The sequence below is a fragment of the Stenella coeruleoalba genome, assembly GCF_951394435.1.
Source record: "Stenella coeruleoalba genome assembly, chromosome: 16".
NCBI lineage: Eukaryota > Metazoa > Chordata > Mammalia > Artiodactyla > Delphinidae > Stenella > Stenella coeruleoalba.
Window position 1 is genome coordinate 43,176,510 of NC_137162.1, and position 15,710 is coordinate 43,192,219.

The 15,710-nt window shown below is 37.7% G+C and overlaps 1 protein-coding gene across 1 annotated transcript in view; it reads right to left on the bottom strand.

The window, feature by feature from the left end:
• Positions 1–9,811: 9,811 nt before the first annotated feature.
• The window catches only part of LOC307175108 (uncharacterized protein), a 555,106-nt gene continuing 549,207 nt past the window's right edge, over positions 9,812–15,710 (bottom strand). Inside the window, exon 9 of the mRNA XM_079899978.1 lies at positions 9,812–9,903. The gene's annotated coding sequence lies outside the window, so the exon portion shown is untranslated. The remainder of the gene's footprint in view (positions 9,904–15,710) is intronic.

Here is a 15,710-nt window from a genome sequence, read left to right on the forward strand (position 1 = left end):
TTTGTGGGCCTCTCACTGTTGTGGCCTCTCCCGTTGCGGAGCACAGGCTCTGGACGCGCAGGCTCAGTGGCCATGGCTCACGGGCCTAGCTGCTCCACGGCATGTGAGATCTTCCCGGACCAGGGCACGAACCCGTGTCTCCTGCATTGGCAGGCGGACTCTCAACCACTGCACCACCAGGGAAGCCCTCTCCATTTATTTATTTCTTCTTTGATTTTGTTAGAGTTTTTTAGTTTCTGTTATATAGATCTTATCCATTATTTTTTAGATTTATACCTAAGTATTTTGTTTTGGAAGTACTAATATAAATGGAATTATGTTTTTAATTTCAAATTCCACCACTACATTGTTGGTATATAGGGAAGAAATTGACTTTTGTATATTAACCTTGTATCCTGCAACCTTGCTATAATCACTTCTTATTTCAGGATTTTGTTGCTGTTGTTGATTATTTTGACTTTTCTACATAAATGACATGTGTTTTACAAACAAAGGCAGTTTTGTCTTCCTTCCCAATCTGTATTCCTTTTTCCCCTCTTTTCTTGCATTAACAAGGACTTTCAACATGATGTTGAAAAGGAGAGGTGAAAGGCCACATTCTGGCCTTGTATCTGATCTCAGTGGGAAAGCTTTGAGTTTCTATTAGTCTTTTGAAGAGTCTTTATCCAATTGAGAAGTCTCTCTTTATTCCTAGGTTACTGATTCTTATTATGGATGGGTGTTAGATTTTGTCAAATGCTTTTTCTGCATGTACTGATAGGATCATGTGATTTTTATTTTATAGGCTGTTGATGTGATGGATTACGTTCATTGAGTTTTAAGTGTTGAACCAGCCTTTCATACCTGGGATAAATTCTACTTGGTCATGGTGTATAATTTTTCTATACTTTTTTGGATTTGATTTGCAAATATTTGGTTGAGGATTTTTGTGTCTATGTTCATGAGAGATATTGGTCTGAAGTTTTATTTTCTTGTAATGTCTTTGTCTGGTGTTGGTATTGGGATAATGCTGACCTAACAGAATGAGAAAGTATTTCCTCAGTTTCTGTCCTCTGAAAGATTGTAGAGAATTGGTATAGTTTCTCCCTTAAATGTTTGGTAGAATTCACCATGAACCCATCTAGCCTGGTGCCTTCTATTTTGGAAGGTTATATTTATTTATTTAATTTATGGAATAAATGCAGTTCTATTCAGATCATTGATCTTGTGTGAGTTTGGCAGATTGTGTCTTTGAAAGTACAATCCATTTTGTCTAGGTTATCAAATATGGGCTTAGAGTTGTTCATAGTATTCATTTTTTATTGTTTTGATTTCCATGTATCTGTAGTGATGTCCCCTCTTTCATTTCTAATGTTAGTAACTGGTGTGTTTTTTTCCCTTAGCCTAGGTAGAAGCTTATTTTGTTGATCTTTTCAAGGAACCAGATTTTCTTTTGTTATTCTTCTCTAGTTCCTGTTTACAATTTCATGAATTATGCTCTAATTCTTTTTTAAATTGAGGTATAGTTGATGTACCAATAGTATATGTATCAAGTGTACAAAACAGTGATTCACAATTTTCAAATGTTATATTCCATTTATAGTTATTATAAAATATTGGCTATATTATTTTTCTGCTTACTTGGGATTTCATTTGCTCTACATTTTCTAGTTTCCTAATGTGGAAAGTTGGATGACTGATTTTAGATTTTTTCTAATATATTCATTCAATGCTATAAAATTTCTCTAAGCATTGCTTTTGCTGTCTCACATAAACTGTGAGGTTTTTCTTCATATTTATGTGTTTAAAAATATATTTTGAGATTTCTTCTTTGACCCATGTGTCACTTAGAAGTGTGTTGTTTAATCTCCATGTATTTTAGGATTTTCCAGTTGTCTGTTATTGATTTCTAGTTTAATTCCTTTGTGATCAGCGATCAGACATTGTATGACTTCTATTCTTTTAAATGTGTTAAGGTGTGTTTTATGGTCCATAATGTAGTGTATCTTTGTGAATGTTGTGCATGAGCTTGACAAACATGTATATTCCACTGCTGTTGGATGAAGTAGTCTATGTATGTTAATTATCTCCTATTGATCAATGGTATTATTGAGTTGGACTATGTCCTTACTGATTTTCTGCCTGCCAGTTGTGTCCCTTTCTGAGACAGGAGTGCTAAGGTCTCCATCCATGATAATGGATACATCTATTTCTTCTTGCATTTCTAATGGTTTTTGCCTTGTTTATTTTGACAGTATTATGTTAGATTGACACACAGTAAGAATTGTTATGTCTTCTTAAAGAACTGAAACTTTTATTAGTATGTAAATGAACTTCTTTATCCCTGAAGCTTTCTTTGGTTTGAAATCTGCTCTGTCTTTTGGTTTGAAATTAATGTAGCTACTCCTGCTTTCTTTAGTATTAGCATGGTATACTTTGCCCTATAGATTTACTTTTCATCTATTTTATCTTTAAAGTGAGTTTCTTTATTGACCAAGGATTTCTCCATGGGACATCAGTTCTCCAGGAGAAATTTCCAGGTTTCCTATATGTCAGTGCTAAGAAGTTCCTACAGGTGCCCCATCATGAGGCATCAGGAAGTACTAGAGCCTGAGGAATGATTAGGCTGTTATCTACTCAACACTGGTAAAACCTATATGTAGAACATTCCAGCCAGAACACTGGCTGGAATTGGAAATTTTCACAATAGGTTGCCAACAGAGAGGCTTTTTGCTTTCTATTGAAATTAGTATTATTTAGAACCATTAATTATTCTCTTTTACTTAAGATTTCTTTTTTTTTTTTTCTTTCCTCCTTTCTCCTCCTCCTGGGTCAGGAACACACCAAGTTATGAATACAGAGGAGGACACTCTGTTAGTGTAATAAGGTCCAGGGGGTGCCCCAAGGAGTGTTCATCAGGGAGGGTGAAATGTCTGAGCATCTTTTTTTTTTTTTTTCCATTTAAACATCTTTATTGGAGTATAATTGCTTTACAACGGTATGTTAGTTTCAGCTTCACAACAAAATGAATCAGTTATATATATACATATGTTCCCATATCTCTTCCTGCTTGCGTCTCCCTCCCTCCCACCCTCCCTATCCCACCCCTCCAGGCGGTCACAAAACACCGAGCTGATCTCCCTGTGCTATGCGGCTGCTTCCCACTAGCTACCTACCTTACGTTTGGTAGTGTATATATGTTCATGCCTCTCTCTTGCTTTGTCACAGTTTACCCTTCCCCCTCCCCATATCCTCAAGTCCATTCTCAGTAAGTCTGTGTCTTTATTCCTGTTTCACCCCTAGGTTTTTCATGACATTTTTTTTTCTTAAATTCCATATATATGTGTTAGCATATTTGTCTCTCTCTTTCTGACTTACTTCACTCTGTATGACAGACTCTAGGTCTATCCCCCTCATTACAAATAGCTCAATTTCGTTTCTTTTTATGGCTGAGTAATATTCCATTGTATATATGTGCCACATCGTCTTTTTCCATTCATCCGATGATGGATGCTTAGGTTGATTCCATGTCCTGGCTATTGTAAATAGAACTGCAATGAATATTTTGGTACATGATTCTTTTTGAATTATGGTTTTCCCAGGGTATATGCCTAGTAGTGGAATTGCTGGGTCATATGGTAGTTCTATTTGTAGTTTTTTCAGGAACCTCCATACTGTTCTCCACAGTGGCTGTATCAATTTACATGCCCAACAACAGTGCAAGAGGGTTCCCTTTTCTCCACACCCTCTCCAGCATTTATTGTTTCTAGATTCTTTGATGATGGCCATTCTGACTGGTGTGAGATGATATCTCATTGTAGTTTTGATTTGCATTTCTCTAATGATTAATGATGTTGAGCATTCTTTCATATTTTTGTTGGCAGTATGTATATCTTCTTTGGAGAAATGTCTATTTAGGTCTTCTGCCCATTTTTGGATTGGGTTGTTTGTTTTTTTGTTATTGAGCTGCATGAGCTGCTTATAAATTTTGGAGATTAATCCTTTGTCAGTTGCTTCATTTGCAAATATTTTCTCCCATTCTGAGGGTTGTCTATTGGTCTTGTTTATGGTTTCCTTTGCTGTGCAAAAGCTTTGAAGTTTCATTAGGTCCCATTTGTTTATTTTTGTTTTTATTTCCATTTCTCTAGGAGGTGGTTCAAAAAGGACCTTGCTGTGATTCATGTCATAGAGTGTCCTGCCTATGTTTTCCTCTAAGAGTTTGATAGTTTCTGGCCTTACATTTAGGTCTTTAATCCATTTTGAGTTTATTTTTGTGTATGGTGTTAGGGAGTGATCTAATCTCATACTTTTTTTTTTTTTTTTTTTTTGGCGGTACGTGGGCCTCTCACTGTTGTGGCCTCTCCCGTTGCGGAGCACAGGCTCCGGTCAGCGACCATGGCTCACGGGCCCAGCCGCTCCGCGGCATGTGGGATCCTCCCATACCGGGGCACGAACCCATGTCCGCTGCATCAGCAGGCGGACTCTCAACCACTGCGCCACCAGGGAAGCCCTAATCTCATACTTTTACATGTAGCTGTCCAGTTTTCCCAGCACCACTTACTGAAGAGGCTGTCCTTTCTCCACTGTACATTCCTGCCACCTTTGTCAAAGATAAGGTGACCATATGTGCGTGGGTTTATCTCTGGGCTTTCTATCCTGTTCCATTGATCTATATTTCTGGTTTTGTGCCAGTACCATACTGTCTTGATTACTGTAGCTTTGTAGTATAGTCTGAAGTCAGGAAGCCTGATTCCTCCAGCTCCGTTTTTTATTCTCAAGATTGCTTTGGCTATTCGGGGTCTTTTGTGTTTCCATACAAATTGTGAAATTTTTTGTTCTAGTTCTGTGAAAAATGCCAGTGATAGTTTGACAGGGATTGCATTGAATCTGTAGATTGCTTTGGGTAGTAGAGTCATTTTCACAATGTTGATTCTTCCAATCCAAGAACATGGTATATCTCTCCATCTATTTGTATCATCTTTAATTTCTTTCATCAGTGTCTTATAATTTTCTGCATACAGGTCTTTTGTCTCCTTAGGTAGGTTTATTCCTAGATATTTTATTCTTTTTGTTGCAATGGTAAATGGGAGTGTTTTCTTGATTTCACTTTCAGATTTTTCATCCTTAGTGTATAGGAATGCCAGAGATTTCTGTGCATTAATTTTGTATCCTGCTACTTTACCAAATTCATTGATTAGCTCTAGTAGTTTTCTGGTAGCATCTTTAGGATTCTCTATGTGTAGTATCATGTCATCTGCAAATAGTGACAGCTTTACTTTTTTTTTTCTGATTTGGCTTCCTTTTATTTCCTTTTCTTCTCTGATTGCTGTGGCTAAAACTTCCAAAACTATGTTGAATAAGAGTGGTGAGAGTGGGCAACCTTGTCTTATTCCTGATCTTAGTGGAAATGCTTTCAGTTTTTCACCATTGAGGACAATGTTGGCTGTGGGTTTGTCATATATGGCCTTTATTATGTTGAGGAAAGTTCCCTCTATGCCTACTTTCTGCAGGGTTTTTATCATAAATGGGTGTTGAATTTTGTCAAAAGCTTTCTCTGCATCTATTGAGATGATCATATGGTATATGGTTTTTCTCCTTCAATTTGTTAATATGGTGTATCATGTTGATTGAGTTGCATATATTGAAGAATCCTTGCATTCCTGGGATAAACCCCACTTGATCATGGTGTATGACCCGTTTTATGTGCTGTTGGATTCTGTTTGCTAATATTTTGTTGAGGATTTTTGCATCTATGTTTGTCAGTGATATTGGCGTGTAGTTTTCTTTCTTTGTGACATCCTTGTCTGGTTTTGGTATCAGGGTGATGGTAGCCTTGTAGAATGAGTTGGGGAGTGTTCCTCCCTCTGCTATATTTTGGAAGAGTTTGAGAAGGATAGGTGATAGCTCTTCTCTAAATGTTTGATAGAATTCGGCTGTGAAGCCATCTGGTCCTGGGCTTTTGCTTGTTGGAAGATTTTTCATCACAGTTTCAATTTCAGTGCTTCTGATTGTTCTGTTCATATTTTCTATTTCTTCCTGATTCAGTCTTGGCAGGTTGTGCATTTCTAAGAATTTGTCCATTTTTTCCAGGTTGTCCATTTTATTGGCATAGAGTTGCTTGTAGTAATCTCTCATGATCGTTTGTATTTCTGCAGTGTCACTTCTCCTTTTCATTTCTAATTCTATTGATTTCAGTCTTCTCCCTTTTTTTCTTGATGAGTCTGGCTAATGGTTTATCAATTTTGTTTATCTTCTCAAAGAACCAGCTTTTAGTTTTATTGATCTTTGCTATCGTTTCCTTCATTTCTTTTTCATTTCTTTCTGATCTGATTTTTATGATTTCTTTCCTTCTGCTAACTTTGGGGTTTTTTTTTGGTTCTTCTTTCTCTAATTGCTTTAGGTGCAAGGTTTGGTTGTTTATTTGAGATGTTTCCTGTTTCTTAAGGTAGGATTGTATTGCTATAAACTTCTCTCTTACAACTGCTTTTGCTGCATACCATAGATTTTGAGTTGTCATGTTTCCATTGTCATTTGTCTCTAGGTATTTTTTGATTTCCTCTTTGATTTCTTCAGTGATCACTTCGTTATTAAGTAGTGTATTGTTGAGCCTCCATGTGTTTGTATTTTTTACAGATCTTTTCCTGTAATTGATATCTAGTCTCATAGCCTTGTGGTCGGAAAAGATACTTGATACAATTTCAGTTTTCTTAAATTTACCAAGGCTTGATTTTTGACCCAGGATATGATCTATCCTGGAGAATGTTCCATGAGCACTTGAGAAAAATGGGTATTCTGTTGTTTTTAGATGGAATGTCCTCTAAATATCAATTAAGTCCATCTTGTTTAATGTATCATTTAAAGCTTGTGTTTCCTTGCTTATTTTCATTTTGCATGATCTGTCCATTGGTGAAAGTGGCGTGTTAAAGTCCGCTACTATGAATGTGTTACTGTCGATTTCCCCTTTTATGGCTGTTAGTATTTGCCTTATGTATTGAGGTGCTCCTATGTTGGGGGCATAAATATTTACAATTGTTATATCTTCTTCTTGGATCAATCCCTTGATCATTATGTAGTGTCCGTCTTTGTCTCTTCTAATAGTCTTTATTTTAAAGTCTATTTTGTCTGATACGAGAATTGCTACTCCAGCCTTCTTTTGGTTTCCATTTGCATGAAATACCTTTTTCCATCTCCTTACTTTCAGTCTGTATGTGTCTCTAGGTCTGAAGTGTGTCTCTTGTAGATCGCAAATATATGTATCTTGTTTTTGTATCCATTCAGCCAATCTGTGTCTTTTGGTGGGAGCATTTAGTCCATTTACATTTAAGGTAATTATCAATATGTATGTTCCTATTCCCATTTTCTTAATTGTTTTGGGTTCATTATTGTAAATCTTTTCCTTCTCTTGTGTTTCTTGCCTAGAGAAGTTCCTTTAGCAGTTGTTGTAGAGCTGGTTTTGTGGTGCTGAACTCTCTCAGCTTTTGCTTGTCTGTAAAGGTTTTAATTTCTCCATCAAATCTGAATGACATCCTTGCTGGGTAGAGTAATCTTGGTTGCAGGTTTTTCTCCTTCATTACTTTCAATATGTTCTGCCACTCCCTTCTGGTTTGCAGAGTTTCTGCTGAAAGATCAGCAGTTAACCTTATGGGGATTCCCTTGTGTGTTATTTGTTGTTTTTCCCTTGCTGCTTTTAATATGTTTTCTTTGTATTTAATTTTTGACAGTTTGAATAATATGTGTCGTGGCATATTTCTCCCTGGATTTATCCTGTATGGGACTCTCTGTGCTTCCTGGACTTGACTATTTCCTTTCCCATATTAGGGAAGTTTTCAACTATAATCTCTTCAAATATTTTCTCAGTCCCTTTCTTTTTCTCTTCTTCTTCTGGGACCCCTATAATTCGAATGTTGGTGTGTTTAATGTTGTCCCAGAGGTCTCTGAGACTGTCCTCAGTTCTTTTCATTCTTTTTTCTTTATTCTGCTCTGCATTAGTTATTTCCACTATTTTATCTTCCAGGTCACTTATCCGTTCTTCTGTGTCTGTTATTCTGCTATTGATTCCTTCTAGAGAATTTTTCATTTCATTTATTGTGTTGTTCATCGTTGCTTGTTTCATCTTTAGTTCTTCTAGGTCCTTGTTAAATGTTTCTTGCATTTTGTCTATTCTATTTCCAAGATTTTGGATCATCTTTACTATCATTATTCTGAATTCTTTTTCAGGTAGACTGCCTACTTCCTCTTCATTTGTTAGGTCTGGTGGGTTTTTATCTTGCTCCTTCATCTGCTGTGTGTTTTTCTGTCTTCTCATTTTGCTTATCTTACTGTGTTTGGGGTCTCCTTTTTGCAAGCTGCAGGTTTGTAGTTCCTGTTGCTTTTGGTGTTTGTCCCCAGTGGCTAAGGTTGGTTCAGTGGGTTCTGTAGGCTTCCTGGTGGAGGGGACTAGTGCCTGTGTTCTGGTGGATGAGGCTGGATCTTGTCTTTCTGGTGGGCAGGTCCATGTCTGGTGGTGTATTTTGGGGTGTCTGTAGACTTACTATGATCTTGGGCAGCCTCTCTGCTAATGGGTGGGGTTGTGTTCCTGTCTTGCTAGTTGTTTGGCATAGGATGTCCAGCACTGTAGCTTGCTAGTCGTTGAGTGAAGCTGGGTGCTGGTGTTGAGATGGAGATCTCTGGGAGATTTTTGCCATTTGATATTATGTGCAGCTAGGAGGTCTCTTGTGGACCAGTGTCCTGAAGTTGGCTTTCCCACCTAAGAGGCACGGCAGTAACTCCTGGCTGCAGCACCAAGAGCCTTTCATCCACCTGGCTCAGAAGAAAAGGGAGAAAAAGTAGGAAGAATTAGTAGAAGTAGAAAGGAAGAGGGAAGGAAGGAAAAAGGAAAGAAAGATGATAAAGTTAGTTATTAAAATAAAAAAGGATGGATAGAACCCTGGAACAAATGGTGGAAGCAAAGCTCACTCAGGCCAGGGGGGGCGGGGTAGGGAGGGTCACGGAGTGCCGGGCGAGCCTGCAGCAGCAGAGGCCAGCATGACGTTGCACCAGCCTGAGGCGCGCCGTGCGTTCTCCTGGGGGAGTTGTCCCTGGATCCTGGGAGCTTGGCAGTGGCGGGCTGCACAGGCTCCCCGGAAGGGAGGTGTGGATAGTGACCTGTGTTCGCACACAGGCTTCTTGGTGGCGGCAGCAGCAGCCTTAGCGTCTCATGTCTGTCTCTGGGTTCCGTGCTTTTAGCCGCGGCTCACGCCCGTCTCTGGAGCTCCTTTAAGCAGCATTCTTAATCCCCTCTCCTCGAGCACCAGGAAATAAAGAGGGAGGAAAAAGTCTCTTGCCTCTTCGGCAGGTCCAGATTTTTCCCCAGACTCCCTCCCGGCCAGCTGTGATGCACTAACCCCCTGCAGGCTGTGTTCACACTGCCAACCCCAGTCCTCTCCCTGCACTCTGACTGAAGCCCCGCCCGCTCCGGCGGGGGAGCAAACAAGCCTCTCGGGCTGGTGAGTGCCAGTCAGCCCTGATCCTCTGTGCTGGAATCTCTCCACTTTGCCCTCCGCACCCCTGTTGCTGTGCTCTCCTTCATGCCTCTGAAGCTCCCCGCCTCCGCCCGCGAAGGGGCTTCCTAGTGTGTGGAAACTTTTCCTCCTTCTCAGCTCCCTCCCGCTGGTGCAGGACCTGTCCCTATCCTTTTGTCTCTGTTTATTCTTTTTTCTTTTGCCCTACCCAGGTACGTGGGGGGTTTCTTGCCTTTTGGGAGGTCTGAGGTCTTCTGCCAGCGTTCAGTAGGTGTTCTGTAGGATTTGTTCCACGTGTAGATGTCTACTTAAGATTTCTTATTCAGCTTTTTCTCTGTTTTCTTATGTTTGTTTCACTGTAACTATTACTGTAGTTAATGTGTTGTTACATGCTCTTTCTTCTTCCATTTTCATTCCTCTCTTCCTGGAAAGGAAAGTTTGACTGATTGAGAGTCCCCTTTTAAGTGATGCATTTGCACAATAAAAAGGTTATATTAATGTATTAAGAACTGTCTATTTGGAAAATAAAATTCAGAGTAACTATTTCCTAAGGAACATGTTTAAAAAATTGATACAGAATGTAATGTCTCCCTATACAAATGAAAAAATCATATGTAGTTGCCAGTCTATGCATGAAAACTTGTTTCTATTCCCTTTACATTTATTGGAAGAAGCACTTTTTTTTTTAGTTATTATCAAAAGGAACTTTACCCAGTCCTGGTATAGCAGTTAAATTAGTGTTACCTTTTTACTAGAGAGATGGGGTCATGGATATTCCAAAATATCATTTTCTCTCTGTATACAGTGGGTGGGGGGGGGATTGGTTCCAGGATCCCCCACTCCCCCTACCAAAATCCACAGATGCTCAAGTCCCTTATATAAAATGAAGGAGTAGAGAGGGTGGAATTTGAGACATTAAAATAGCTGCTATGTTACCTGTTAAGTAATTTCTGGCATTCGGTTCAAAACCAACAGAACCCCAAATCATGTTACTGTGATGGAACTTGGATCAATCCTTTCTCACACTGTCAGGGTAGCTTCAGTGTTCTTTACTTTCTTTCCTGGGAGACACTCATTGATGGCATACTTTAGGAAATAAACTTGCATTTATGAAATTATAAGGTACTAGCTTTTGCTTAGAAACAAAGGAAAAGATTAGTTGCTTCTTCAGGCAGCCAGCAGGTGCAACCATATAAGAAAGGGTTGTCTTGACACTGGATGATTTATGTAAGTTCTAGTTAAAGTTGCCGGTTGTAAGCTGAGGTCCCCAGGGCTCATGTGCTCATTCACTCTGTTTAATGTGCTTTTAAACTACACAAATCCCATGCCAGATCCAAGAATTTAGTGTACTTTCTTAGGCTGACCCTCATGCACAAATATTTATCCATGGGCAGTTTGCTTGTATCCATGATATAAGTTTTTATATTACATGTTAACTCTTTGTAAATATTTTCCTTACAACTCAACCCTTTATATAGAATTTTTACAGCTGTATTTATAAATTCAGCAGACATAACTTATTTTCAAATTATGCAAATAGTCAGTTATAATGTTTCATTACAAATTTTGCTTATATATGTGTGTATGTGTGTGTGTGTGTATATATATATATATATATATACACAATGTGGGTTGCCATTTAAGAATGTGATTATCTTTACATTATCTTTATAGGATGAATATGCTATTGTAGTATGATTGGAAAATGTATGATAATTTGTAAAATCCAAAGGACTTACTTACAAGAGCCTTGCAAAGTCCTCCATTATTTAGCCCAGACTTCATTTCTTAAAACTTTCCCATTCACTTGTCATGCTTCAGCACCTTTGCTTCCTTTTGTTCTTCAAACACACTATTTCTCAACAAACATTAGGTAACATTAGGATCACCTAGGCCACAGATTGCAGTGCCCAATTCCAGAGTTTCTGGTTTAGTAGGTTGAGGCCAAAAACTTGCCTAATGCGTTTCTTGATGATGGTGACACTGCTTGTTCAAGGATACCACTTTGTAAACACCTGCTCAAACAAGGGAAACTGCTTTCCACCTCAGGCCTTTCTCACTTCCTCTTCCTATTTCCTCCACCTGGAAAACCCTTCCCCTAGATACATTTCCTTGATACTATTCAGGTTTATACTCAGGTGTCACATCTTAGGTGAGAAATTTCCTGACAAATGGCCTATCTAAAGTAGCACTCCTGTGACGCTATCCTCCTTTATTTTCTTTTATCCTGCTTTATTTTCTTGCATGGAACTTTACTCTGTATGTATCTGTCTCTTTTGAACACACAGTATAAAACTATGTATTTATTTACTTTTTGTAAGTATATTGTATATTACATAAATATAGAACTTTTTTGTTCATTTATTTGCATATAATCTGCCTTCTGCACTAGAATGTAATACCCTTGAGGAAGAGGATTTTTTGTTTGCTGCCAAATCCTCAGCAAGTAGAACAATGTCTGTCAAATAATAGGCTTTCAACAAATATTTGAGCTTTCAACAAATATTTGTTCACTAAATGAATACATTGTAAATCTGCCAAACTCCCTTTCCAAAAGAATCAGCAAGGCTGAGTTATAGCCTCAAATTTTAGTCTTCATATAAAAAGGTTATATAAAAAGTAAGGCATATTGGTCTTTATGGGGCAGTGGGATTGGTACAAGGGAAAGAATATTAGAAGAGTAATTCCTGGATTTCAGCTCTGTTCATGTCAATTAAACTGTGATACTATGGATGACTCTCACTTTCTTTACTGATGCAATGGTAATTATAATGACCACATGGTTACGATGACTAAGCGAGATAACGTTTTCAAAAATCTGTTATTCAATAGGTGTATAGTACATGTTTGCTGGATCTGAAAAGACTCTATAACCTCCTTTGGTAAAATCCTTTTTAAGTAACAGAGCTTACTTAAAAAGAGCTTACTTTAACATTTCTTGATATCTCTAAATGATCACATGACTCTACAAAAACTAGTATAGAAATCTAAGATATACTAGCTTCTCTCTTGCTACAGGGAGAAGTATTGTTACTATGATATTAACACAGTGCTTAAATACCTCAGATATCCATTAGAATGCATGGGAGGGCAATTCCTTTGGGGAAGATGATGTAAATTCAAAATACAACTGTGTGGATTAAATTATTATCTAGAAATTGCAGAGTATTCTCTGCCCTTTAACTTTGGGTTTAGGCATGGAATATGCTTAAGTCAATATAATGTTAGCAGATATGATATGTTCATAAACTTGCAAAATTCTTACATCATTGTGCTTCCCCTCTTGTACTTTGCCATTGATAAAAGAATTACATATTCAGGTGGCCTGACAGTCCCAGAAAGAGTATGGCAAACATGTGGTACAGAGTATCCTGTTGAGCCTACAAAGAAAACTTTTTAAAGTTAAAAGCTCTGATACAGCAAAGGAAACCATCCACAAAAGACAACCTACTGAATGGGAGAAAATATTTGCAAATGATATGACTGATAAGGGGTTACAAATCCAACATTTGTAAACAGCTCATAAAAGTCAACATCAGAAAACAATCAAAAAATGGGCAGAAGACCTGAATAGATATTTTTCCAAAGAGTAAATGCAGATGGGCAACAGGCACATGAAAAGATGCTCAACATCACTAGTCATAAGGGAAATGCAAATCAAAACCATAATGAGATACCATCAAACAACACAATTTTGGTGAGGATGTGGAGAAAAGGGAACCCTCCAACACTGTTGGTGGGAATGTAAATAGGCGCAACCACTATGAAAAACAGTATGGAGATTTCTCAAAAAACTAAAAATAGAATTACCATATGACCCAGCAATTCCACGCATGAGTATATATCCAAAAAAAACAAAAACACTAAGTCTAAAAGATACATGCACCCCAATGTTCATAGCAACATTATTTATAATTGCTAAGGTTTGGAAGCAGCCTAAGTGTCCATAAACAGATGAAAAAGATGTGGTGTATATATATATACACAATGGAATACTACTCAGCCTTAAAAAAGAATGAAATAATGCCATTTGAAGCAACATGGATGGAGTTGAAGGGCATTATTATAAGTGAAATAACTCAGAGAAAGATAAATACTGTATGATAGCACTCATATATGAAATCTAAAAAATGCAACTAACTAGGGAAAAAAACAAAAAAGAAGCAGACTCATAGATTTAGAGAACAAACTAGTGGTTACCAGTGAGGAGAGGGAAGGGGGCAAGGGCAATATGTGTAAGTGGTACAAACTATTATGCATAAAATAAGCTACAGGGATATACTGTAAAACACAGGGAATATAGCCAATGTTTATAATAATTATAAATGGAGTATAACCTTAAAAATTGTGAATCACTGTATTTGTACACCTGTAACTTATATACTATTGTACATCAACTATACTTCAATTAAAAAAAAAAGAAAAGCATATCTATAGCTCTGTTGGGAAAACATTTTCTTCACCAAAATATGTGTTCTAAATAAGAGTTTTTAAATAGAGTTCCTGTGGAGTTTAAATGAGATGCTATAGGCATTAGGTAGTGCTCTGTTATATGCACTTATCAGGCACTGTGCTAAGCCCTAACCATTGCAATGACATTGGGAAACAGAAACTATTATCAGTCTTACTTACCTCAAATAAGGGAACTGAGATGTTTAGAAGTTTGGAAATTTGCCAACAGACTAACTGCCAAGAATTATTAGCCGTTCTCTCTTGGTCTGGAGTCCATGATGTTAACTACATTTTTGGGCTACTGCCAAAATGTATTGGTTTCTTCTCCCTACTTTATAAGTCCACTTCAAAAAAACTGCTTATTGAAAAATTAAATTCTAAAGAATGTTTTAGTGGTTCCATATGTAGGATGCAGGGATTTCCTCATATATTTGAGAAATTACTGAGGACATTAGGTTCACTGTTCAAACATATAAATTAAATGTTCCTGGATTATTACATTTTATAATGCTTGATAAAATGTTATATGCAATCTCTCTCAGTTTTAATACATAACTTCCTTCAGTATCAAAGATAGCTTTATGTATTTTTAGAATAGGCCAAAATGCTTCAAAAAAGTATTCTCCCAGAAAAAGATGGTGGTTCTATCTTTTGTTTTTGTTCCCAAAGAGTATGTCTAAAAGTTTTTGGGAAAAGTTTTTGAAAGAAAGTAATATGTAAGTGTTTGTTTTCAAATAAATGCATGGCAATTATGTATCCTAACTTCCTTGAAATCAGAACACACCAATGATCCTTCTTGAACCTATTTGTCTATTATTTTGGATTATCATCTTAATAACTTAATAGATCAATCTCTCTCTGTAATGAAAAATCACAAGACACTTCCCTCATTTTTTTCTTAGTAATTTGAACTTACTAGTTTCTTCCTCTCTTGATCAGATAATGTTCAAAATACTCATTTATACCAAAAATTAATAGTTCATAAGTATCTTCTGTACTTTAAATGTTTGACCTATACTGTCCTGTTGCCATTTATTTAATAATCATATATCATTGGAAAAATCAGTACGTGTATAATCACATGCTCTGATTCATCTGGGACCCACAATTTCAAGGAAAAGAGCTTAAACTCTATTCTAAAGGTTCAGACACATACTGCTATACCTGGTTTAAGACATTTTGGATGGAAAAATAACAGGTCTCAGAAAACTTTTCAGGAAGAAACTTTCATAATGTGAAGGAGCATTTTTATATGGACCACACTCAAGGGTCAGAGCTTACAGATTGGAAGCAAGGAGTGGTTCCTGGAAAAATGTCAAACTGCACTGGCATCTCCCACCTTCCAACCCCACTTTTGGGTGAAATGTTCTGTGCAACAAAAGAGAAAGAAATATGCTAAAGCTGAAAGGACCATATTTGGTGCCAATTTCTCTCTGTTTAAGGAAGCTAAACCCTTCCCCCATAAAGGCTATGTAATGGGTTTCTCCGCTACATAATTCCCCTGTTAAAAGAACTGTGTAGGGCTTCACTCGTGGTGCAGTGGTTGGGAATCCACCTGCGAATGCAAGGGACAAGGGTTTGAGCCCTGGTCCGGGAAGATCCCACATGCCACAGAGCAACTAAGCCCACAGGCCACAACTGTTGAGCCTGTGCACCACAACTACTGTAGCCCATGCACCTAGAGCCTGTGCTCTGCAACAACAGAAGCCAGTGCAATGAAAAGCCCACACACCACAATGAGGAGCAGCCCCTACTGGTGGCAACTAGAAGAGGGCCCCC